Genomic DNA, 24,450 nt, shown 5'->3' with positions numbered 1-24,450 from the left:
GAAGTCCCGACAGGTGAGCCCTGTGTCGGCGGAGCTAGCTTCTGGCTAACGAGAGACAGTCGCAGCAGGCAGGCAGAGCCTAAACTGCTGTTTCAGTGTCGCAGAGTGGAAAATCGAGCGAGCCGAATCGAGCAGATGGTTTAGAGGTCCAACGTTCATAAAAGACAAAGCTTGATTAATCAAAATGAAGCGTCAAAATAGCAAAAATAACGAGAACCAGGGGAGGCGCGGCAGCAGCTTGCCAGCGGTCCCTCACACCCGGAAGTCTGTAGCTCTTTTTTGTTTTAGAGGGAAATACAGAGACTGTTGATGAAAAACTGTCCCTGAAGGCAACGTGCATCAATCTATCTATCTATCTATCTATCTATCTATCTATCTATCTATCTATCTATCTATCTATCTATCTATCTATCTATCTATCTATCTATCTATCTATCTATCTATCTATCTATCTATCTATCTATCTATCTATCGTTCTATCTACAGTAGGAGCCACATAGAAATTCCCCTGCCATGCTGCTGCCATGCTGTTCCCATGCTGTTCCCATGAGAGTTCCAGCAGAGCTCCAGCAAAGTCCCAGCAGCTGGAGTGACCCCCTCCTTTTCCTGGGTGTGACTAGTTTTTACTGGAACTCCACCCATTCAATGAAATACATGACATGACCAGGAGATGGCGCTTCTCTCACAGAACAGTACATATCGCCAGAGGCAGCATTTAAAGTGCTGCCCGCTGGTGGTGAGTGGAAATTCACATAATTCATAGAACCACGAGTACATGTTTGATTTAAGAAGTGAAATTATGACAGACCTAGCTACTGGAGATGCGCTGGCCACTGTTTTATCTGGAAATAAATTGTTGTAGCTAATAATACCTACTGTCAATTTTTTTATCACAATTTATTTACTGTGAATCTACATTTAAATAGGAAAAAACTAAGGGAGTGATGAAAGCCTTTTTAAGATGTTTGCAGTTGCAGGTATTCAGTGCATGCCTTCGACCAGGGAATTAGCATTATCATTGCTCAATCTTTTGTTTGCCCTAATGGGCCGCCTATTGGTCACCCATTGTCACACAAATCGCACAGAGCCTGCAATGGAGCTGGCTGTTCAACTTTGAAGGAGGACCGGGGGAGGGGAGGTTATGTTGGAAGGCTAGCTGGACCAGACTCTCTCCTGAGCAACAACACACTCCAAACCCCTGAACATTCACACCTGCTCCAGAGCATTACCATCTCCAAGCATCCCCCACCGATTTGACTATGAATTGATTAGAAAATGAGCAGGTATTTCCTTAAGGTCCTGCTTTAAACATTTTTATTTTCATGATTATCTTACATTATTATCTATCTTACAAAAAATGTTGTAATTTTGCATATGGAGTCAGTGCTGGAATTTCATTTTGGATTAAATTTATTAATTAAATGTATTGATTTTTCACTATAATTTACTAGTTATAGCACTAGCCTATACTGTCAATCCCCCTATAAACCCCATTCCGATTTGATATCACAACTTCACAAACTTGAAGACACCTGCTGCACCTAGTCTAATCTTTGTATGACTGAATTATTCTGCATAAGACCCTGACTAATACTCATAGTAATGCTGCATTAGCATCAAAACAAAGTAGGCTAAATAAAAAATGATCATACACTTAGTCTAAGAAAAAAAGTGGAAAAGTCAGGAGCCCACTTTAGTATTCTTTCAGGGGCCCCAGAATTTCTAGCAACGGCCCTGATTATCTGACTAAACTTGCTTATTTCACTCAATGGACCGGCGGATCAGCTGGTGTGCAGTGCGTGCGCTGTATAGTCTACTATGGTCTCTCTCTCGCCCTCTCTCGATCGCGCTGTACGTCTTCACAAGACACAGGTCGACGTGTGTGGGGTGAGATGGAAATAAGAGCAGAGCGCACCTTCGCTCTCATGTTGAGTTCCATATTAAGACAGGTGCGTCAGTGCCAGTAGATCGCGCGTCAGGCATTTGGCTCTCCTAATGGGAATGGCTGGTTTGACGTGACTTTATCATTAAAAGTGAAAAAAAAGAGAGAGAGAGAGCGCTGTCAACCACTAGATGCGTCAGGTCAGCATAGCGCAGGGGGAGGGATATTAGTATTCTGTGGTGAAAAATACACTCATTCATGAAATTTTATTGTGAATTTTACAGAGGTGCACAGCGCATGTTTACGGTGTCCGACTGTCCGGCGACTAGTCTGACCCCTACACCGCAGCAGCCAGCAACAGACTTTTACAAAATAAAAGCATGTGAGCAACATGCATTAATGCGCAATAAAATAAATGTCGGCGTTGATAGTTTAATGAGTTGCCATAACGCAACTTGCCCAGCCCTAATAAATACACAAATGTAGCCCGTGGTTCTGAGACGTGACGCGCTGTGGTCACTAGAAATGTATTTATTTATTCGCGGATCGGGAGTGAATGAGCAAGCCAGAGATGCACAGCAGATTTCATGGTTGCCGACTGGCAAAAACTGAAAGAGGGGCTTGTAAATAACTGTTTATATTACAGGTTTCACACAAACAAAACAAAACACATCCAGTAGCCTATGTTAAGTCTCAGCTGTGCCATGGCGATTTAATTTATGAACCTCATAATTATTTATTTTTCCTCTTGTTTGAATATAAGGGCGGTCACTTATAGGACCACACTTTCATTTTACACACACAGTCTCATGCGTGTATATTCACGGACACGTTGGCATGTTGTTTATTTATTGGTTAGGGTTTATTTGCTTCAGTGTTACCATTAAAACCAACACAAGGCAAACATTTAGTAGAATGCAAAATCTGTAGACAGGTAAACTGCGAGTGATATACATTTTTATTTGTGCTCTGTCGGTGTTTATTTATCTTTGAAGCTACTTATAGATCGCCTGTTTTGGTGGCAATTATAGCAATTCATCTGAGGGAAAAAAGAAAGGAGGAGGAAAAGTGATTGACAGATTATCTCAGGTCAAAATCACTGCTCCTCCCCGTGGACAAATGAGACACTGCAGCTGATTTTCACACAGGCTGCAGAGGGGCGTTAACAGTCGTGGCTGCGTTCGCTACGTCATCGCGGGGGATTAAATTATCGCCACGGGCCAAGCGGGAGCCCGTCACGGACCCGCCACGGACCCATCACGGTCCCACAGAGGTCCCGACAGGGACCAGGGGGAACTTCTAGGTGGCTACATCCCAGTGAGCAAAAAGTGGTCCAAAATACGTCGAAAAGACGTGTTTTCCGAACGTCCAGAAGACGTCTTCAGAGGAGCCAGAATGAAAGTTTTTATTACGTCTTTTCTAGACGTTGAATAGATGTGTATTTTAGATGTCATATAGACGTCATTAAAATACGTTTCGGGACGTAATTATTGAACGTCCAGAAGACTTCTTCAGAGGAGCCAGAATGAAAGTTTTTATTACGTCTTTTCTGGACGTTGAATATACGTTTTATTGTGGATGTCATTTAGACGTCATTAAAATACGTTTTCGGGACGTAATTATTGAACGTCCAGAAGACTTCTTCAGAGGAGCCAGAATTAAAGTTTTTATTACGTCTTTTCTGGACGTTTAATAGATGTGTATTTTAGATGTCATATAGACGTCATTACAATACGTTTTAAAGACGTAATTATTGAACATCCAAAAGAAGTCTTTAGAGGAGCCAGAATGAAAGTTTTTATTACGTCTTTTCTAGACGTTGAATAGATGTGTATTTTAGATGTCATATAGACGTCATTAAAATACGTTTTCAGGACATAATTTTTGAACATCCAGAAGACGTCTTCAGAGGAGTCAGAATGAAGGTTTTTATTACGTCTTTTCTGAACGTTGGATATACGTTTTATTGTTGATGTTATGTAGACGTCATTAAAATACGTTGTCAGGATGTAATTATCAAACTTCCAGAAGACGTCATTTAAGGAGCCAGAATGAACGTTTTTATTATGTCTTTTCTAGACGTTGTGTAGATGTGTTATCTTGGATGTTATATGGACGTCATTAAAATACGCTTTATTTTTTTTAAAATTATTTTTATTATAAAATAATAATAAAATATAAAGCAAAAAACGCAACAAAGGCATCTCCTTTTGTGTACAACACAGGAGGAAATTATAAACAAATCAAACACATCGACACAAACATCGACAAAAAGAAAACGTTTTCAAGACATAATTATTAAACATCCAGAAGACATTATTTCAGGAGGAAAAACTGCTACTTTAAAGATTTCAAATGCAAATACATGACTACAATAAAACATACTTACTGCACTATTTAATGATTCAGATCAAACTGTTACATTTCTCATAAATATAATATAATGGAGGAATATAAATGCATTTGATAGGTCAATAAGACTTTCAGCTCAACTTAATTAAAAGTAAAATACACAACATCATTGCCTGTGTAATGTATTCAGCTTTAAATTTACAACAAACTACTGTTCACAAACAGTTGTTCAAAACAATTACACAATGCAATGTAATAACGAGTAAAATTAAAACATCACAGAGGTCAATGATTCTATACCAGAAGTCATGCAGCAGATGAAGCAGATGAAGAGACGTCCACCTTCCAATTGCTAGTATTCAGCTGGCTCCTTGGTGCATGTAGGGAAGAGAAGAGGGGAGAAAAAAAAATTAGTTTTTTATATTATTTAAATTATGCGTACAAATAATGCTCTGGCATCCTTTGCTGCATTCTAATGTCCAACCTAAGTTGTGCCACACTGCACCAGTCTCAAACTAGCAAAGATAGGCTATTTAAGTTGTGCTTTACACCTGATGAAAGATAGAACGCATACACTCGCGTGGAAAAAAGTAACCACTAGATGGCAGAAAACTTAATTCATATGAACAAGGAGAAACAAAGACAGCAGGGGTGCATTTCACAAAGCAGGTTCAACAAACTCTGAGTCTAATCCTAAACTCAGAATTCAGAGTTTTGTGTTTCAGAACAGGTGATAACAGTTAGTTCATTCAACTCTGAGTAACTTGACCCTGAGTTACGGGGAGATGAAAAGCCCTCATCAATGGAACAAAGATAACAGGATTCACCATGGTAACCAGCAAAAAAAAGCCTCACCCCTCCCACTTCTCACAGTGGAGTGAACACACACACTACAAAAAAAAAATTAAGAGAGAGAGAAGTGTCTGTGTGGTGTCATGTGAGGGTTGTTCAGATAAACTGAGGGTGCAGAACAACGGCAACGATCAAACAAATCCTCATGGAGAATAAAACATCACGTCCTGTCAGCCGCTGCTTTCAGTCTGCAGCTTCAGATAAAAAGGAGAAACTCAGGGTTAGTTGGAGAAAACCTGCTCCCGACCAGGTTAGGTTCACGTGTGCGTTGGAGGTTGCCATAGTAACTGACTCTGAGTTTCAGTGACCTCTCTTTGTGAAACGGGCTGGAGTTACTCCTCTTTACCTGGTTTGAGTTACCTCCCTTTCTGAAACGGAAAACCCAGAGTTTGCCTCATTTCAGGGTTAACAGACTCAAGAGTTTTCACTAAACCTGCTTTGTGAAACAGACCCCAGATCTGTGAATACCTGGAGTCCAGACTCAATACCAGTAACATCAACATGCTACATGTCGTTTTCAATTCAAAAAACCTACTCTTGGTCAACAAAGCAGCTCCTGGTCTGGCTACACAGTACATCAAAGACAGTTTAAAACCCCAGCAGACTGCCAGTTGGAAATCTCCAACTCTGCAAGTAAAGATGGCTTTTAATATTTATCCACCTAAAACAGTTTACCTACTAATTTTATGACTTTCTCCATTACTGTGTTCTTTTAAAACCAAACTCAGGACCTCTCTATTTTCTTAAATGTTAGTGGACGGGGCACAACAGCTACACTGCACTTGTTGGAAATTGAATTCCACTTATTTTGAGCAACTGAGGTGAATTACAAACAATGCGTGGTCTGGCAGATAGATGCTCATCAATGACTATTATTGTCAGAACAGTACAAATCAGAATAGAACAGAGACGCCAGAGAAATTTCCTCCAGTGAGAGGAGTTGAACCCCTGACACCTGGTATATGCTGACTGTTCTTCATCAGATCCTACACAAGTTTGATAAATGAGGGGGGGCCATAGTCACTATCTTGGGTGTAAAAAAGTGTTGGAAGGAAAATTCTATAGAGCAGGGCTGTCGCCTTCCATCTAGTTTTGACTTGAACATAACACACATTCATCAGAGATGTGATGATTAAAATTTAAACAATAATACGGTAATCTGTAACTGTATTGAAAGCGTTAGCTGTTTCATCTCAATGTGTGTGTATCTGTGTTTGTGTTTAATTCCTAGTTTGTTCATTACTTATGTAGGGGGAGGTGCTATACAAATAAAACTGAATTAATCTGAAATAGGTTTTACTGTATGAAAAAATTTAGAAACAAAACTGCATTTGGTGTAGATCTTGGTCTGTTTTCCTACCTGTTTGTGTGCTGAACTCCCCATCATCTTTTGCTCTCTTGTGGTTCTCCAGCATGATGATCTCACAGGTGAAGCACTGCTGTGGGTCCTTGGCTGTGTAAAATACAGTTGGACATAAAGAATATTCAGTCATATTTCACATCTAGTACTTTGGGATATTTGTCATGTGGGGAGGTTCTTGAACGGTGATCTACCCTGCACACATCAGTGTTTACATAAACAGATATAGATATTTTATTGGTCCCTACAGGGAAATTTAGAAACCTCATGTGAACCTAAACACAAAACCAATGAGGACATCTCTTCGTATCAGGTGGAATTATATGTGAATGAAGAGCACTACCTACCAGGCTGAAGTAAGACATAAAGTGAAGTTGTTGATATTTTGAAGTCCCCAAAACAGCATCACACCATCTTGCCGCGCAGTTCTTGATCTCAGCAGACTGGAAAGAGATGAAGGTTGTGCCTAGTAGAATTTAATGCTACTCCATCTCATATCAGTTAATGTTGTTTTCTTCAATGGCCAGGAAAAAAGAGGTTGTTTCCAGTTTAGAATTATAGGGATAGTTCGCCCAAAATTCAAATTTCCCTCATTATCTACTCACCCTCATGTTGACTAAGAGCTGTGGGAATTTTCAGAGTCCTCTGCTCCTTCTCTGAGTTACGGGGGGGGGGGTCCACGCAGCAGTATTTGTCCATATAATGGTTGTCAACCAACTTTTTTCGTCCACAGAGACACACCAAAAAACATCCAAATACCTCCATAGTGCTCGTCTGTAATGTCCCTCTTGTATTGAAGCCCCCACATGAGAAATTTTTCCGCCGGTCAATGGAAGAGCAGTGAACTGAGACACTGGGAGCTTCCGCTACAAACAAGCTTAAAATATAGACTTATTTCATTTTTTGCGGACCCCCCTGTAACTCAGAGAAGGAACGAAGGACTCTGAAAATTCTCACAGCTCTTGACATGAGGGTGAGTAGATGGAGTGAAATTTGAATTTTGGGTGAACTGTCCCTTTAGTAATAGCCTATTATTAGTATTAGTTAGACAATTACTTACCAGTCCGAGGGGACCATGAGCAGCAGACTGGAAACAACTCAGTCCAGATGAAGTGAAGGTTGTGCAGGAAACATCTGCTGTTCTGCTGCTCCTCTCCTCATCCTCTGTAACTGTACAAGTATATGACAGTCACTTTTCTGTTATTCACCGACTCTATTCATTTACCTGCAGACTTCAGACCTGGTAGCAACATACACTGAAATTCGCTACTTAATACATTGTGAAACTGTTAGTATAGCTCATGTGCTAATGGCAGGTAATTTTTCATCTCAACACACACGTTAATGAAGCTGCACTGGTTGCAATATCGTCCTCACCTTAGTAAGATGCAGGAAAAAAATACTGCCACGGTCGCAATTACAATCGGCGTTCCACGTCCGTTACCCCGCCCGCAGACACACACACACAAAGGCACACACAAACACAGACACACACACACACGCACGCACACACTCACACACGGAGCTACTGAAACCGATGGCACACAAACAAACGTCACAATAATAACAGAGGAATATTATCTTACCTGTTCCTTTTTTGAAGAATTTAAATTCACTTGGTCTTGACCAGGTTCCGCCCGACGGTTTGTCCATGCCTTTATCCGTTTATCCATGGCATAAAAAAATCCACATGACGGTGATGCGCATTGTCGCGGTTACCATTTCCCAGCTGCTGTAGCGCGTATTTTCAAATTTGACGGAAAGGCGCGCCCATTGGCCGCGCTGTGATGACAGTCAAACTAACCAATCACGGTCAAATGCTCAGGTTGAGACAGCCAATGGGTGTTGTTTACTATGGTTACATAGTAATAGGGGGGAAAAATACTTAAACGTTTTTTATATGTGCTTAAAACCAATAAATGTGTGCATTTAGTTAATATCATTCATTGATTCCTTCATGATCAAAAGAGAAAAGAGCTGATGTTATGTACATTGTCCTTTTTAAATACATGAATTAAATTAAATAAGTGAAACATTGTATTTTTCATTAATTTATTGAATACATTTTGAATTAAGTGTTTCTGACAATGAAGAGCACCAGAGGTAGAGACAAGAGACAAAGATGCGGCACTCCATGCATGTTTTTTGATTGAATATTTTGAATGATGTATTATGAAGTTCTGGGCTCACACTGGTTCACACATGTAGAAATGAAGACAACATCCACAGCTGGGTCAAGCTTCAAACCTGATTCTTGCTTCCATGTTCTACCAGGGATCTGCCATGCACTTTTATTGAATTGAGGACCCTTGTCCATACAGTATATTCGTTTTACTGATATACAAGCTGCTCTGGGGCTAGCACCCAAGGCAACTCTGTCGGTGAATTGGCAGCAATGCAAAAAAAGTTTCCTATATTTACATCCAGAATTAGAAAAATTTAAATATTAAAGTGCACAAAAACCATGAACTGTAAACAGAGATTACCTTGGTAAAAGCTCCACATTTATACAGATATACTTTCATGTGCTTAAATAAAACAGAGAAAGATAGTAATGTTTCATTTACAAAATGTGAAATAAATGAAATCACATTTTTTTTCACATTGAAAAAGACTACGGTCGAAACGTCTACCTGCCTGTCCTACATTAAAGATCACCTTATATTCAGAGTGTGCTGGTTTTTCTCCCTTTCAAATAAATGAAATCCACCATAATCCTTACAGGACATTCCTGTAATTTCATTGGCCTTTGCACACTTTCAAAAACACTAAATTTACTTCATAAACATTAGAGTTATACAAGTAATTATAAATAATCTTTTAGCAGAACATCATTGTAACTCCTTTTGGTTGTCTATTGACGTCCAGGACCGGGTCAGGCTGGACGTATAGTCTCAATGTCATATATCAACTAATTCTGGCTGTCATAGACGTCCAGATCAAGGCCTAGCAGAATATCTATTTGTAACTCATTTTGCTTAGACGTCCAGAGCCAGGCCAGGCTGGACATATATTCTCCATGTCATATATCAACTAATTCTGGCTGTCGTATTGACGTTCAGATCAAGGCCTATCAGAACGTCTATTTGCAACTCATTTTGGTTGTCTATAGACATCCAGAACTGGGCCAGGCTGGACGTATAGTCTCAATGTCATATATCAACTAATTCTGGACGTCGTATAGACGTTCAGATCAAGGCCTATCAGAACGTCTATTTACAACTCAATTTGGTTGTCTATAGATGTCCAGTAGCGGGCCAGGCCGGACGTATTGTCTCAATGTCATTTATCAACTAATTCTGGATGTCGTATAGACGTTCAGATGAAGGCCTAGCAGGACGTCTATTTGCAACTCATTTTGGTTGTCTATAGACGTCCCCAACAGGGCCAGACTTGACATATAGTCTCAGTGTCATATATCAACTAATTCTGGCTGTCATGTTGACGTTCAGATCAAGGCCTAGCAGAACGTCTATTTGCGACTCATTTTGGTTGTCTATAGACATCCAGAACTGGGCCAGGCCGGACGTATAGTCTCAATGTCATTTATCAACTAATTCTGGCTGTCATATTTACGTCCAGATCAAGACCTGTCAAAACGTCTATTTGCAACTCATTTTGGTTGTCTATAGACATCCAGAACCGGGCCAGGCCGGACGTATTGTCTCAATGTCATTTATCAACTAATTCTGGATGTCGTATAGACGTTCAGATCAAGGCCTAGCAGGACGTCTATTTGAAACTCATTTTGGTTGTCTATAGACGTCCCCAACAGGGCCAGACTTGACATATAGTCTCAGTGTCATATATCAACTAATTCTGGCTGTCATGTTGACGTTCAGATCAAGGCCTAGCAGAACGTCTATTTGCGACTCATTTTGGTTGTCTATAGACATCCAGAACTGGGCCAGGCTGGACGTATAGTCTCAATGTCATATATCAACTAATTCTGGCTGTCATATTTACGTCCAGATCAAGACCTGTCAAAACGTCTATTTGCAACTCATTTTGGTTGTCTATAGACATCCAGAACCGGGCCAGGCCGGACGTATTGTCTCAATGTCATTTATCAACTAATTCTGGATGTCGTATAGACGTTCAGATCAAGGCCTAGCAGGACGTCTATTTGAAACTCATTTTGGTTGTCTATAGACGTCCCCAACAGGGCCAGACTTGACATATAGTCTCAGTGTCATATATCAACTAATTCTGGCTGTCATGTTGACGTTCAGATCAAGGCCTAGCAGAACGTCTATTTGCGACTCATTTTGGTTGTCTATAGACATCCAGAACTGGGCCAGGCTGGACGTATAGTCTCAATGTCATATATCAACTAATTCTGGCTGTCATGTTGACGTTCAGATCAAGGCCTAGCAGAACGTCTATTTGCGACTCATTTTGGTTGTCTATAGACATCCAGAACTGGGCCAGGCCGGACGTATAGTCTCAATGTCATATATCAACTAATTCTGGCTGTCATATTTACGTCCAGATCAAGACCTGTCAAAACGTCTATTTGCAACTCATTTTGGTTGTCTATAGACATCCAGAACCGGGCCAGGCCGGACGTATAGTCTCAATGTCATATATCAACTAATTCTGGATGTCGTATAGACGTTCAGATCAAGGCCTATCAGAACGTCTATTTGTAACTCATTTTGGTTGTCTATAGACATCCAGAACCGGGCCAGGCCGGACGTATAGTCTCAATGTCATATATCAACTAATTCTGGATGTCATATAAACGTCCAGAACAAGGCATAGCAGAATGTCTATTTGCGACTCATTTTGGTTGTCTATAGACGTCCAGAACCGGGCCAGGGTGGACGTATTGTCTCAATGTCATTTATCAACTAATTCTGGATGTCGTATAGACGTTCAGATCAAGGCCTAGCAGAACGTCTATTTGTAACTCAATTTGGTTGTCTATAGACGTCCCCAACAGGGCCAGACTTGACATATAGTCTCAGTGTCATATATCAACTAATTCTGGCTGTCATGTTGACGTTCAGATCAAGGCCTAGCAGAACGTCTATTTGCAACTCATTTTGGTTGTCTATAGACGTTCAGAACCGGGCCAGACGGGACGTATAGTCTCAATGTCATATATCAACTAATTCTGGCTGTCATGTTGACGTTCAGATCAAGGCCTAGCAGGATGTCTATTTGCGACTCATTTTGGTTGTCTATAGACGTCCAGAACCGGGCCAGGGTGGACGTATTGTCTCAATGTCATTTATCAACTAATTCTGGCTGTCATATAGACGTCCAGATCATGGCCTGGACGGGCCGACGTGATTTCAACCTGTATTGGACGTCCATGGACGTTGCTTGCTCAGTGGGATCTGTATCGTTCTATCTATCGTTCTATCTATCGTTCTATCTATTTATCTATCGTTCTATCTATCTTTCTATCTATCTATCTATCTATCTATCTATCTATCTATCTATCTATCTATCTATCTATCTATCTATCTATCTATCTATCTATCTATCTATCTATCTATCTATCGTTCTATCGTTCTATCGTTCTATCTATCGTTCTATCTATCGTTCTATCTATCGTTCTATACTATAATAGTGGCATAAAATGATCGGAAAAAAAAACAGGTAATCGTTATTATTTGTATAGAAATGAATCAACTAAAATTTCATGACTGTGACAGGTGTGTGTGTGTGTGTGTGTGTGTGTGTGTGTGTGTGTGTGTGTGTGCATGTGTGTGTGTGTGTGTGTGTGTGTGTGTGTGTGTGTGTGTGGCAGACGGGTGAACCCCAGGACTGTAGCTGCCTACTGAGAAGGAGGAAATGATTAAACCACACGGTGCTATACTACTACTGCTGCAGCTCTACTCCTCCTCTTCCTCTTCCTCCTCCTCCTCCTCCCCCCCCATCCCTCCGTCTTACACACAGCTCTGTTGGCTTGACAACCCACGGTGAGATTATCTGGATTATATCATGACACACACAGCGATATGATGAATAAGAGCAAACAGACAGCAGACAATGGGATTAGAAGCAGCTGATGGAGAATTCCTCCTGAGCTGAGCTGCTTTTACATCAACACCACTGATTAATCGTGTTTTCATCGTCATGGGCGATACAAACAGCAACAATAAATGATGAGTAAGAAGAAGAGGATTAAAGGGATAGTTCACCCAAAATTGAAATTTCTCAACTCATTATCTACTACTCCCCCTCATGTGGACTAAGGGCTGGGAGAAGTTTCAGAGTCCTCCGTGGCTTCTCTGAGTTACAGCGGGTCTCGGCGTAGCAGTGCATGTCCATATGACGGTTGCAAATGGATACCAACTGTCTTCGTAACAAAAAGACACACCAAAAAACATCCAAATACCTCCATGCTGCTCGTATGTAATGTCCGTCTTGTATTGAAGCCCCGAAATTGCGAAATTGTCCCGAAAAAAATTAAATAAGTCTATATTTCAAGCTTGTTTTGTAGCGGAAGCTTCTCGAAGCTCCTCTTCCCAGTTCGTCAGATTCGGACGAACTGGGAAGATGAGCTTCCGCTACAAAACAAGCTTGAAATCCATTTGCAACCTGTAACTCAGAGAAGCCACGGAGGACTCTGAAACTTCTCCCAGCCCTTAGTCCACATGAGGGGTGGGGGGTAATGAGTGAAATTACACAATATAGATCAGATACTGAATTATTTTGCAGACCACTAGAGCCAGTTATAATCAGCCAGCGTTGCTTTGATTTAGCTCATTTTCAGTCCCTTTTTTTTATTTGAGTCGATCTGAAACAATAATAAATATTAATTTTTAACTTTATCCTTACTCATCTCTGCCTTTCTTAACCTCAGGTGTGAATATTAACTATTAAAAATGTTATTGGTTATCGGTATCAGTGGGAAGAAAAGGATTTTATTGTGCATCTCTATAGTTCATATGCACACTTCGATAGCAGCCTATTTGTCATATCTTTGTCGCACATTTTGTTGAGATCTTGCAGGCCTACAGTACTATTGTCAGAGATGGAGTATTGATTATTATTAGTGATGATTAATACCAAACGATCCAGGTCCAATAGTTGCGAAGGAGCCACAGATTGAATTGAATTCCTTTTTTAATACCAGTACAAAGGCTTCTATTGAGAGGAAGACAGTGTTTAACAGTAACTGCCTCAGAGGTGGAGAATGTGTTCAGACGTCTTTCTAATGGAGATGAGATCTGAGAGAGAAAGAAAGAAAGAGAAAGTAAGAAAGAAAGTGCAATAATAATAAATGGTGTTTTTGAATGGAGAGGGTGTTAATGGTTCTGTCTGTGTGAGTGTCTCTGCTCCAGCTGATCATTAATCTGAACTATCAGGACTGATAAGAGGATCACTCTCAGGCTGACAGGTGTGTGTGTCAGTGTGTGTTATTGTGTCAGTGTGTTAGTGTGTTATTGTGTGTGTGTGTGTGAGGCTATAGGACTCTAAAGGACCTTGAGTTTGATGGTGGTGGTCATTCACGCTGCATTCCTTGTACATTTTTAAAGGAAGCTCATAATAGACTTCTTATCTGAGCCGAGGAGACAAAGACGCCTTTCAAGACAGAGAGAGAACAAAAAAAATAAAGAGAACTAAAGAGTCTACGAGGCGGAGAGATGGTGCAGACGGCTCTATACCTGACCACACAAAGACAACCGGCTGTAGAGAGAGAGAGGGGGGGTTTAAAGGTGCATTGTGTAGGAATTCCTCCCATCTAGCGTTGTGGTCGTATATCTCAAGCAATTCAATCGTACTTTTCATGCTGCATTCACCTGAAATTTGGCAGACGGCAGACGAACGACAGCCGCTGCACGTAAGGCCTTAAACGTTAAAAGTTTGTCAGATGTATTATAGCTACTTGTTTGATTGACAATCCCATTTGCGGGGCGGTGTTTAGCTCAGTTGGTAGAGCACCCGCCCCGTGTTGAGGCTATAGTCCTCCCTGCAGGCGGCCCCGGTTCGAGTCCCGCGTCGGACGGCCCTATCCTGCATGTCATTACCCCCATCTCTGCCTCCCATTTCCTGTCACACTCTCAACTGTCCAATCGAATAAAGGCATGAAAAGCCAAAAAAAATTACACTTAAAAAAAAGAAAGAAAAAAAAGACAATTCCATTTGCATCAATAAAAATGACTGAGGAGAGATGAACAGACTAAGAAGTTTATCCTATTAGAAAAGAACAGATGTTTTTTATTTGAAAAAAGCTCATAAATCACAGCATATTGCAATATTTTAAAGGTGCACTGTGTAGGAATTCCTCCCATCTAGCGTTGTGGTTGTATATCTCAAGCAACTCAGTCGTATTTTTCACGCTGCATTCAGGTGAAATTGGGCAGACGGCAGACGGACGACAGTCGCTGCACGTAACGGCATAAACAAGCCTCTATGTAAACAAGTGGTCCGTCAGCACGAGGCAAAACAATACATGTGACAATATGTTGTCATGGTGATGTGGTATTGTTTTACCGTCTTTCTCTGGACTTCTGTGACTAAAATGACATCTGGTTTGTTAGCGACGGCCGTCTGCCCGACTGCAGGTGAATGCAGCATCAGTGTAACGCTCCATTCCTCCTCACTGCGTTACCGCGGTGACTTTTCACAGACGCCACCTCCACCTGAGCCGACAGCTCTCCATCAATAAACACCATTATAATATTATTATTATAATATAATGAACAAAAATTCATGAATTTTTTCCTCTTAAGGTATAAATACAAAACAAAACAGTAGGTATTCACTTTTTTTTTTTTTCTAATTCAGGAATTTTTCATACTTTTCGTGTCTTACCTAACCCTAACCCTAACCCTAACCCCCTAACCCTAACCCTATTAAACTAAAAAAAAAGATATAATTCTCACTTATGATGAAAAAAAACTTAAGGGAAAGGAATTGTTTTTGTTGAATCTTTTTATTTTACAAGGGAAATATTAGACTACATCCATAAATGCAAATGGTCATCCAAAAAAACAAATTTTTATGAGTTTAAAATAGAAACCAGATATTTTATGCAACTACTACAAAATATGACAGACAGAAAAGCTGTAAAAACCTTGGAATATTATAAATGACAGTACCTGTATCTTTGTCAGCAGCCTGTGTCTCTGTGTGTGGCCAGTAGGGGGCAGTAGAGACCAAGACAAAACAGCAGAAGCAACAAGAGGAAGTGCCGTCGGTCGGTCGGAGAGCAGCTGAATAATGATTCTTATGTGTCATCAGTGGAAAAAAACACAGAGAGTTCAGTGTTTAAATGTTTTTTTAATTTTATTTTCACTTTTATTTTAAGTGGTTTTCTTTTAAGGGAGGAGCAGAGGGAGAGGGAACAGCAGCAGCTCGTTCAGCTTCCACCTCGTCCCTGTTGCTCTGACTGACACTGTGATGATTGTGTCTAATGGTTGGTGCCACTGATAGATGAAGGATGAAGGATGAAGGAGAGACCATGGATGTATTATATTATCGGGAGAAGAGACTCGGCTGCTGCACTCGGCACAAATATCCACTCTGCTGCTGCTGCTGTCAGAGACTCTCTACCCTCTCTGTACAGTAGGTGTGTGTGTGTGTGTGTGTGTGTGTGTGTGTGTGTGTGTGTGTGTGTGTGTGTGTGTGTGTGTGTGTGTGTGTGTTCAGAGCAGCAGTTTGTTTCTGTGATTAGATTCCTGCTTTAACCCTCCTGCTCTCCTTCTGGGTCAAATTGACACAATCCTTTTCCCCTTCCTTCCTTCTTTCCTTCCTTCCTTCTTCTTCCATTTGATCCAATTGACCTGATCTGTTCCCTCCCTCCATCTTTCTTTCCTTCCTTTTTCCCTTCCTTCTTTCCACAATCCTTTTCCCCTTCCTTCCTTCCTTCCTTCCTTCCTTCCTTCTTTCCTTCCCTCGTCCTTACTTCTTCTTCCTTCCTCTTTTGACCAATTGACCTGATCTGTTCCCTCCCTCCATCTTTCTTTCCTTCACTTCTTCTTTCCTCCATTCTTTCCCTTCTTCTTCCTTCCTTGAACGAATCTGTTCCCTCCCTTCACTTTCCTTTCCTTCCTTCCTTTCTTCCTCTTTTGACCAATTGACCTGATCTGTTCCCTCCCTCCATTTTTCTTTCCTTCCCTTTCCCCTTCCTTCTGTCCTTCCTTCTTCTTCCTTCCTTGAACAAATTTGTTCCCTCCCTCCATCTTTCCCTTCCTTCTTGCCACAATCCTTTTCCACTTCCTTCCTTCCCTTCCTCCTTACTTCTTCCTTCATTTTTGACCCAATCTGTTCCCTCCCTCCATCTATCTTTCCTTCCTTTTACCCTTCCTTCTCTCCTCCCACCTCGTCCTCTCCCTTTCATTGTTCCTTCCTTCCTTCCTTGACCCAGGAGGACAACCTCCTCCTCCTCCTCCTCCTCCTCCTCCTCCCTGCATCATCTCTCCTCTGCCCTATCACAGTGCACTTGTCTCTTAATGTAGTGCATCCTCATCCTTCCTCTCTCTCAACCTGCTGCCCACCCAGAATGCACCTGGCCTATAAGAATGAGCAATGAGCGAGAGGAAACTGTGGAGCGTGTAGTGGCTCAGGGCGCACGGCGGCCATTACGGGGCTAAAGCTCTGGCAGCGTGCTTGATGAGGGGGAACAACGGAGCCTCGCCCTGGGACACTCCATTAAACTCCCCCGCTCTGTCTTTCTGTCTCTAGCTCTACACACACACACACACACACACACACACACACACACACACACACACACACACACACACACACACACACACACACACACACACACACACACACACACACACACACACACACCTTCCTGTACATGACCAACAGCCATGTGTTTTATCTGGCTGTGCTGGTGCTCGGCCTCCTGAAGCTCCTGCAGAAACAACATAATTAACTCTCCTGTTGTCCTCACGGGTCAAGGAAGGAGGGAAGGAAGGAAGGAGGGAAGGATGGAAGGATAATGGGAAAGATGGGAGGAAAGAGGAAGGGGAAAAGGAAGGAAAGATAGAAGGAGGGAGGGTCAATTGGGTCAAAAAGGAAGAAAGAAGTAAGGATGAAGGAAGGAAGGAAGAAAGGACGAAGGGGAAGATGGGAGGGAAGGAAGGAAGGAAAGAAAGAAAGAAGGAAGGAAGGGAAAAGGGAAGGAAAGATAGAAGGAGGGAGGGAACCAATTGGGTCAAAAAGGAAGGAAGAAGTAAGGACAAAGGGAAGGAAGGTAGGAAAGAAGGGAGGAAGGAAGGAAGGGAGGAAGGACGAAGGGAAGGAAGGAAGGAAGGAAGGAAGGAAGGAAGGAAGGAAGGAAGGAAGGAAGGAAGGAAGGAAGGAAGGAAGGAAGGATAGAAGGAGGGAGGGAACAGATTGGGTCAATTGGGTCAAAAAGGAAGGAAGAAGTAAGGATGAAGGGAAGGAAGGAAGAGAGGGAAAAGGATTGTGGAAAGAAGGGAGGGAAAAAGGAAGGAAAGAAAGATGGAGGGAACAGATTGGTTCAAGAGACAACCAAGAGAGGAAGAAAATGGGAGGAAGGAAGGAAGGAACGGGAAAAGGATTGTGGAAAGAAGGAAGGGAAAGATGGAGGGAGGGAACAGATTTGTTCAAGGAAGGAAGAAGAAGGGAGGAAGAAGGGAAAGAAGGGAGGAAAGAAAGATGGAGGGAGGGAACAGATCAGGTCAATTGGTAAAAGAGGAAGGAAGAAGAAATGAGGACAAAGGGAAGGAAGGAAAGAAGGAAGGATGGAGGAGGAAGGAAGAAAGGGAGGAAGGACGAAGGGAAGGAAGGAAGGAAGGAAGGAAGGAAGGAAGGAAGGAAGGAAGGAAGGAAGGAAGGAAGGAAGGAAGGAAGGAAGGAAGAAAGGAAGGAAAGAAAGGAGGAAGGAAGGAAGGAAAGATAAAGGGAAAGATGGGAGGAAAGAGGAAGGGGAAAGGAAGGAAAGATAGAAGGAGGGAGGGAACAGATTGGGTCAATTGGGTCAAAAAGGAAGAAAGAAGTAAGGACGAAGGGAAGGAAGGTAGGAAGGACGAAGGGAAGGAAGGAAGGAAGGAAAGAAAGAAAGAAGGAAGGAAGGGAAAAGGAAGGAAAGAAAGATGGAGGGAGGGAACCAATTGGGTCAAAAAGGAAGGAAGAAGTAAGGACAAAGGGAAGGAAGGTAGGAAGGAAGGAAGGAAGGATGGAAGGAAGGAAGGAAGGAAGGAAGGAAGGAAGGAAGGAAGGAAGGAAGGACGAAGGGAAGGAAGGAAGGAAAGAAAGAAGGAAGGAAGGAAGGAAAGATAAAGGGAAAGATGGGAGGAAAGAGGGAAGGGAAAAGGAAGGAAAGATAGAAGGAGGGAGGAAACAGATTGGGTCAATTGGGTCAAAAAGGAAGGAAGAAGTAAGGATGAAGGGAAGGAAGGAAGAGCGGGAAAAGGATTGTGGAAAGAAGGAAGGGAAAAAGGAAGGAAAGAAAGATGGAGGGAACAGATTGGTTCAAGAGAGGAAGAAAAAGGAAGGAAGGAAGGACGGAAGGAAGGAACGGGAAAAGGATTGTGGAAAGAGGGAAGGGAAAGATGGAGGGAGGGAACAGATTTGTTCAAGGAAGGAAGAGGAAGGACGGAAGAAGGAAGGGGAAAGGGAAGGAAAGATAGATGGAGGGAGGGAACATATCAGGTCAATTGGTCAAAGAGGAAGGAAGAAGTAAGGATGAAGGAAGGAAGGAAGGAGGGAAGGAAGGAAGGAAGGAAGGAAGGAAGGAAGGAAGGAAGGAAGGAAGGAAGGAAGGAAGGAAGGAAGGGAGGAAAGAAGGAAAGAAAGAAGGAAGGAAAGATAAAGGGAAAGATGGGAGGAAAGAGGAAGGGGAAAAGGAAGGAAAGATAGAAGGAGGGAGGGAACAGATTGGTTCAAGGGAGGAAGAAAAAGGAAGAAAGAAGGAAGGAAGGAACGGAGGAAGGACAAAGTGAAGGAAGGAAGGAAAGAAAGAAGGAAGGAAGGACAAAGGGAAAAATGGGAGGAAAGAGGAAGGGGAAAAGGAAGGAAAGATAGAAGGAGGGAGAGAACAGATTGGGTCAAATAGGAAGAAGTAAGGATGAAGGAAGGAAGGAAAGAAAGAAAGAAGGAAGGAAGAAAGGATAAAGGGAAAGATGGGAGGAAAGAGGAAGGGAGAAAGGAAGGAAAGATAGAAGGAGGGAGGGAACAGATTGGGTCAAGGGGGTCAAAAAGGAAGAAAGAAGTGGAAGTGGATGAAGGGAGGGAAAAAGGATTGTGGAAAGAAGGAAGGGAAAAAGTAAGGAAAGATGGAGGGAGGGAACAGATTCATTCAAAGGAGGAAGAAAAAGGAAGGAAAGAAGGAAGGGAAAAAGGATGAAAAGAGAGATGGAAAGAAGAAGGAACAGATCAGGTCAATTGGTCAAAAGAGGAAGGAAGAAGAAATGAGGACAAAGGGAAGGAAGGAAAGAAGGAAAGGAAAAAGGATTGTGGAAGGAAGGAAGGGAGAAAGGAAGGAAAGAAGGAAGGATGGAGGAGGAAGGGAACAGATTGGGTCAATTTGACAGGAGGATTCAAACCTTTCTAACCAGCGACGGCCTGCAGCTGTTGAACGTTACTGCAGCTTCACACTCAACCACGAGGTTTGTTGTTTTTATTTTTACTGCTGCACAAAGAGGAAGACGTGCAGCGTGTGTGTGTGTGTGTGTGTGTGTGTGTGTGTGTGTGTGTGTGTGTGTGTGTGTGTGTGTGTGTGAGAGAGTGTGTGTGTGTGTGTGTGTGTGTGTGTGTGTGTGTGTGTGTGTGTGTGTGTGTGTGTTGGTGTCTCACACTCATAAAGCTCAGACAAGACAGAATAAAAATCAATGGAGCTCCTAAGGAAAGCTGGAGGATCAGCTTTCATAGCCGTGGATATTGATCATGAGTGATGTTTGTTTGCCGACTTGTTTAATGCAGCTCAGCTCCTCATTACTCCGACACTCCGACCGTCTCGTTCCTCAGCAACTAAACGTCTTCAACCTGTTTCCCACAGTTTGTCTGGATGAGAAATGGGCCATGAAACTAAAAAAACTCGACTTTTATCCCAAACACGTTATTTTCCTCTGACGTGATGCAGTGGGGTTGTGTGCTGTGATTGGTCTGGAGTAATCAGCATGCTAATGGGTTAAAGGGGGGATAGTTCACCCAAAATTGAAATTTCACTCATTATCTCCTCAAGAAAGGCAAAAAAGGAGACCGCACACATCAGCTCCCTTATGTGCAGATTTATTAGCACATCAACAATAGTAACGTTTCGAGCGCACTGCTCTTCTTCAGACTAACTCATACACATCATTGAACCTTCCCCTGAGGGTCACATGATGAGTCACATGGTAAAGGGAATGTATAAATCAGAACACACCTTGTGCAAAATAAAAATATACAAAAAATATATCTGTCAAAACTCCATCATAATTTAAATAGATCAAAACCCATCAGGCCGACTGGCCGTCATAAAGATCTAATAAATTAGAGGCGCCTCTTAGCAATAGGATGGCTAATTTTCAAAGTCTAATACAAGGTTATCACATTTTTTACATTATAATCATGTTTAGAGATTTAACATATTTTAGATGTTTAACATGTTTAGAGATTTAGAGATTGTGTGTGGTCTCCTTTTTTGCCTTTCCTGTCTACATTTTTGAGGCCAGCACCTTTTATACTGGATGTGCGCGACCTTGTCTACTCTTTGTACTCATTATCTCCTCCCCCCCATGTGGACTAAGGGCTGGGAGAAGTTTCAGAGTCCTCCGTGGCTTCTCTGAGTTACAGGGGGTCTCGGCGTAGCACTGCATGTCCATATGACGGTTGAGAACGGAGCTCACTTTTCTTGGTCCAAAAAGACACACCAAAAAACATCCAAATTAGAGGTCTTCCTCACGGGTCCAATTTTTCGTTACTTTAGAAGTTTTTTTTTTTCCAATGCTCCCATTAAATAAAGGTTGATTGAATTCCCCTCTAGCCTCATTTCAGTTCTGTAGCCTACTGATGCTGATGAAGAAACACGTGTTTTTATCTGTACAATTTTACCATCATCATGCTGCATGATGTCAGCAGCAGCTTGACCTAACTGCAAAAAAATCTCGAGTTACGTTTAAGACTGTTTTCAGTGACGGAAGTAAATTCACTCCAGCGGTATTTTTTTTATCGATCGATCAGCTGTGTTTACCCAGAGCGATCAGCTGTGTTTACCGTTCAGGCGTCATAATTCGAGTCCGTCTGTCGGACTCCAACCGCTGCTGCTCGGTGGAGTGGGTGCTTGTGTGTGCGCGCTGTGACTCCAGCTGTGTTCCAGTTGAGGGGCTGCAGCCTGAACTGACACACAGCTTCGGTCTCGGATGCTGCGTTAGCAAAGTTACCTTAGCTCGCCGTCATGCCGTACCCAGAGAATCGCTCTGACCTGCCCAGTCCTCTTCATGGAGCGTGTTTGATTACGTGTGGGACGCTAGAGGGCGGCCACCAACTAGTGCTTAGTGTCTGTGCTCTGTCTTTCTTTCAATTCAATGAAACTTTATTGATCGCTGAAATGTTATAGGAATGTTGTGTGCCGCTGTAAAACCTCACCAAAAGGAACGGAAAGGAACGGAGTAACGCAGCGTTTGGTAACGGGAACGGAGTTACTGATTTTAAAAAAACTACGCGTTACGTTATTAGTTACTGAAAAAAGTAACGGCGTTACGTAACGGCGTTACTAATAACGCGTTACTACCAAACACTGACTGTAATCCTTCTTCTTAGCCGTTGCTAACGCCAATCCACCGGTCATTTCCTCTTGTTTAATTAACGTTATCATTTTGGAGTTTCCATGTGCTTTGCGGAGCATAACGTTACCGCGGTAACAACACGCTACGGCAACTCGATTGTTTAACTATTTTGAACCATTAACCATAACGTTACGTTAATAAACAAACTTCTTAACTGCCCCGAGTCCTGACCGAGGCTCTAACTTTAGCTTGAACTGTCACCTTTGACGTGATCATAAGAGTTATAAGAGTCGTGTAGTTGTTTTGATCACGTGACATAAGTCACACAGGCAGCTCGCAGCCTCGCATTGGACGGAAGGGGGAGGGCGGAGGTGATTGACAGCTGTGACAGCCAATCGCCGGGTCCTCTCGGGTACTGTAGGACCCGGCCTTTCACAATAAGAGCCCCGAGACAAACTCTACCGGTTCGGGTCGGAACCTCGGGTTTTTGGGTTGTCGGGTTTTTCTGAAGACCTCTAATCCAAATACCTCCATGCTGCTCGTATGTAATGTCCCTCTTGTATTGAAGCCCCAACATGAGAAATTGTTCCGAAAAAAATTAAATAAGTCTATATTTTAAGCTTGTTTGTAGCAGAAGCTCCCAGTGTCTCAGTTCACTGCTCTTCCTGTGTCAGTGCAAATCTCGTGAGATTTGAGACTTTTGTCGGAACAATTTCTCATGTTGGGGCTTCAATACAAGAGGGACATTACATACGAGCAGCATGGAGGTATCTGGATGTTTTTTGGTGTGTCTTTTTTTTTACGAAGACAGTTGGTATCCATTTGCAACCGTTATATGGACATGCACTGCTACGCCGAGACCCCCTGTAACTCAGAGAAGCCACGGAGGACTCTGAAACTTCTCCCAGTCCTTAGTCCCCATGAGGGGGAGGAGATCATGAGTGAAATCTGAATTTTGGGTGAACTATCCCTTTTAATAAAAGTCTCCTGGTTGTACGTTGCCTTTGGAGTTGAGATATGACAAAGCACTTTTTAATGAGGATGTGCTAGTGTGTTATTGCTTTTTATTGGACTCATCTTTCATCGTAAAAGTTTTATTGAAAAACTTTTACAAAGGATTTCTACATCTCTTTCTGAGGGAAATAATTGAGTTCGACCAAAGAGCACGCAGAGATTTAAATTAGAGTTTGAGGAGGAAAAAAGAAACAGAGAAAGAAAAGAAAAGAAAAGAAAAAACCCTCAACAAGACGGAGAGAGGGAATGTTTCACCTGCTCAGGTGTCAGGGGGCGGAGCCTGAAGTTTACCATTTATTTATTTATTTATTTCTCATTTTACACAAACAAGTCAAATCAAAGTTTTAAGAACTGTGAAGAAACTACAAAGACAGAGGAGGACTGTGTGTGTGTGTGTGTGTGTGTGTGTGGACTGCAGCTGCTGTTAAAGTGGCAGATAATTTAAATTATGGAGCCTAATATTGCTCGTTACACCCGTTACTGTGGAAACCGTAGCTTGTTTTCATCATTTCTGTTTTTAATTGTCAACCAAGTTTTTTTTCTGGTTAATTATAGAGAGAGAGGAAGTGTGTGTGTGTGTTGCTCTTTTTTCAAAAATAAACTTGTGGTCTGAACGACTTAAAACCAAGGGGGCAGTTGTGGGTCTGAGAAGTGAAGTCACTTCCGCGTTCAAAAAACTGCAATCCCCTCTTCTTCCTCTGGGGGCTGGTGTCAGAAAGCAGCATTCTCCATAGACCCCCATGTTAAAATCACCCACTTTACATCCTCAATAAACATGTTAAAAGCCTGGTGTCAGAACGGTTTTTTTTCTCAATCGATAGTTTCTACCCCCGCACACACTCTGAGGGGGGTGAATTTTTTTTTAACTCTACCGTTTTACTGTTATTAGGTTAAAACTCTGGCCAATTAGGGAGCGGAAACGTTGAGTGACAGGTCCGAGCAGCTCCGTGGACAGCTGCTTCGAAAAAATGAAATTCAAATTGGTCAAATAAACAACATTTATCATTATTGATTTATATTTTGCACTTGATTTTTAAACCATTACAGCAGTGGTTCCCAACCTTTTTTGGCTCGTGACCCCCTTTTGACTTCACAGCAGTCAATCAAGATGCACCAGCTCAGATATTTTTATATGCTGCATTTTATTTGAACTCGATTTATATTCAAGAAAGTGAAAGTATAGAATACAGTTGTTCAAGATTATGTGTGGTGTTTTTAATCATAATTTTAAAAAGAATAATAGTTAGTTAAAGGTAGGGTCTGGAGTTTTGTTCATTGCAGTTTGTAAACAAAACATTGAAACTGGGCCCCTCCTCCTCTGGGGCTAATCTGTGTAGCCT

The 24,450-nt window shown here is 42.0% G+C and overlaps 1 long non-coding RNA gene across 1 annotated transcript; it reads right to left on the bottom strand.

Annotated features, from left to right (window-relative positions):
• Positions 1-4,092: 4,092 nt before the first annotated feature.
• LOC311004456 lies at positions 4,093-9,408 on the bottom strand. The gene is made up of 3 exons (XR_014596306.1): positions 7,507-9,408; positions 6,447-6,889; positions 4,093-4,604 (listed from the first exon to the last, which is right to left on the bottom strand). It is a non-coding gene; the product is annotated as an uncharacterized lncRNA (long non-coding RNA).
• Positions 9,409-24,450: the final 15,042 nt, after the last annotated feature.

The sequence above is a fragment of the Trachurus trachurus genome, assembly GCF_905171665.1.
Source record: "Trachurus trachurus genome assembly, chromosome: 3".
NCBI classification, from domain to species: Eukaryota; Metazoa; Chordata; class Actinopteri; order Carangiformes; family Carangidae; genus Trachurus; species Trachurus trachurus.
This window is presented reverse-complemented; position numbering and strand designations above follow the sequence as displayed.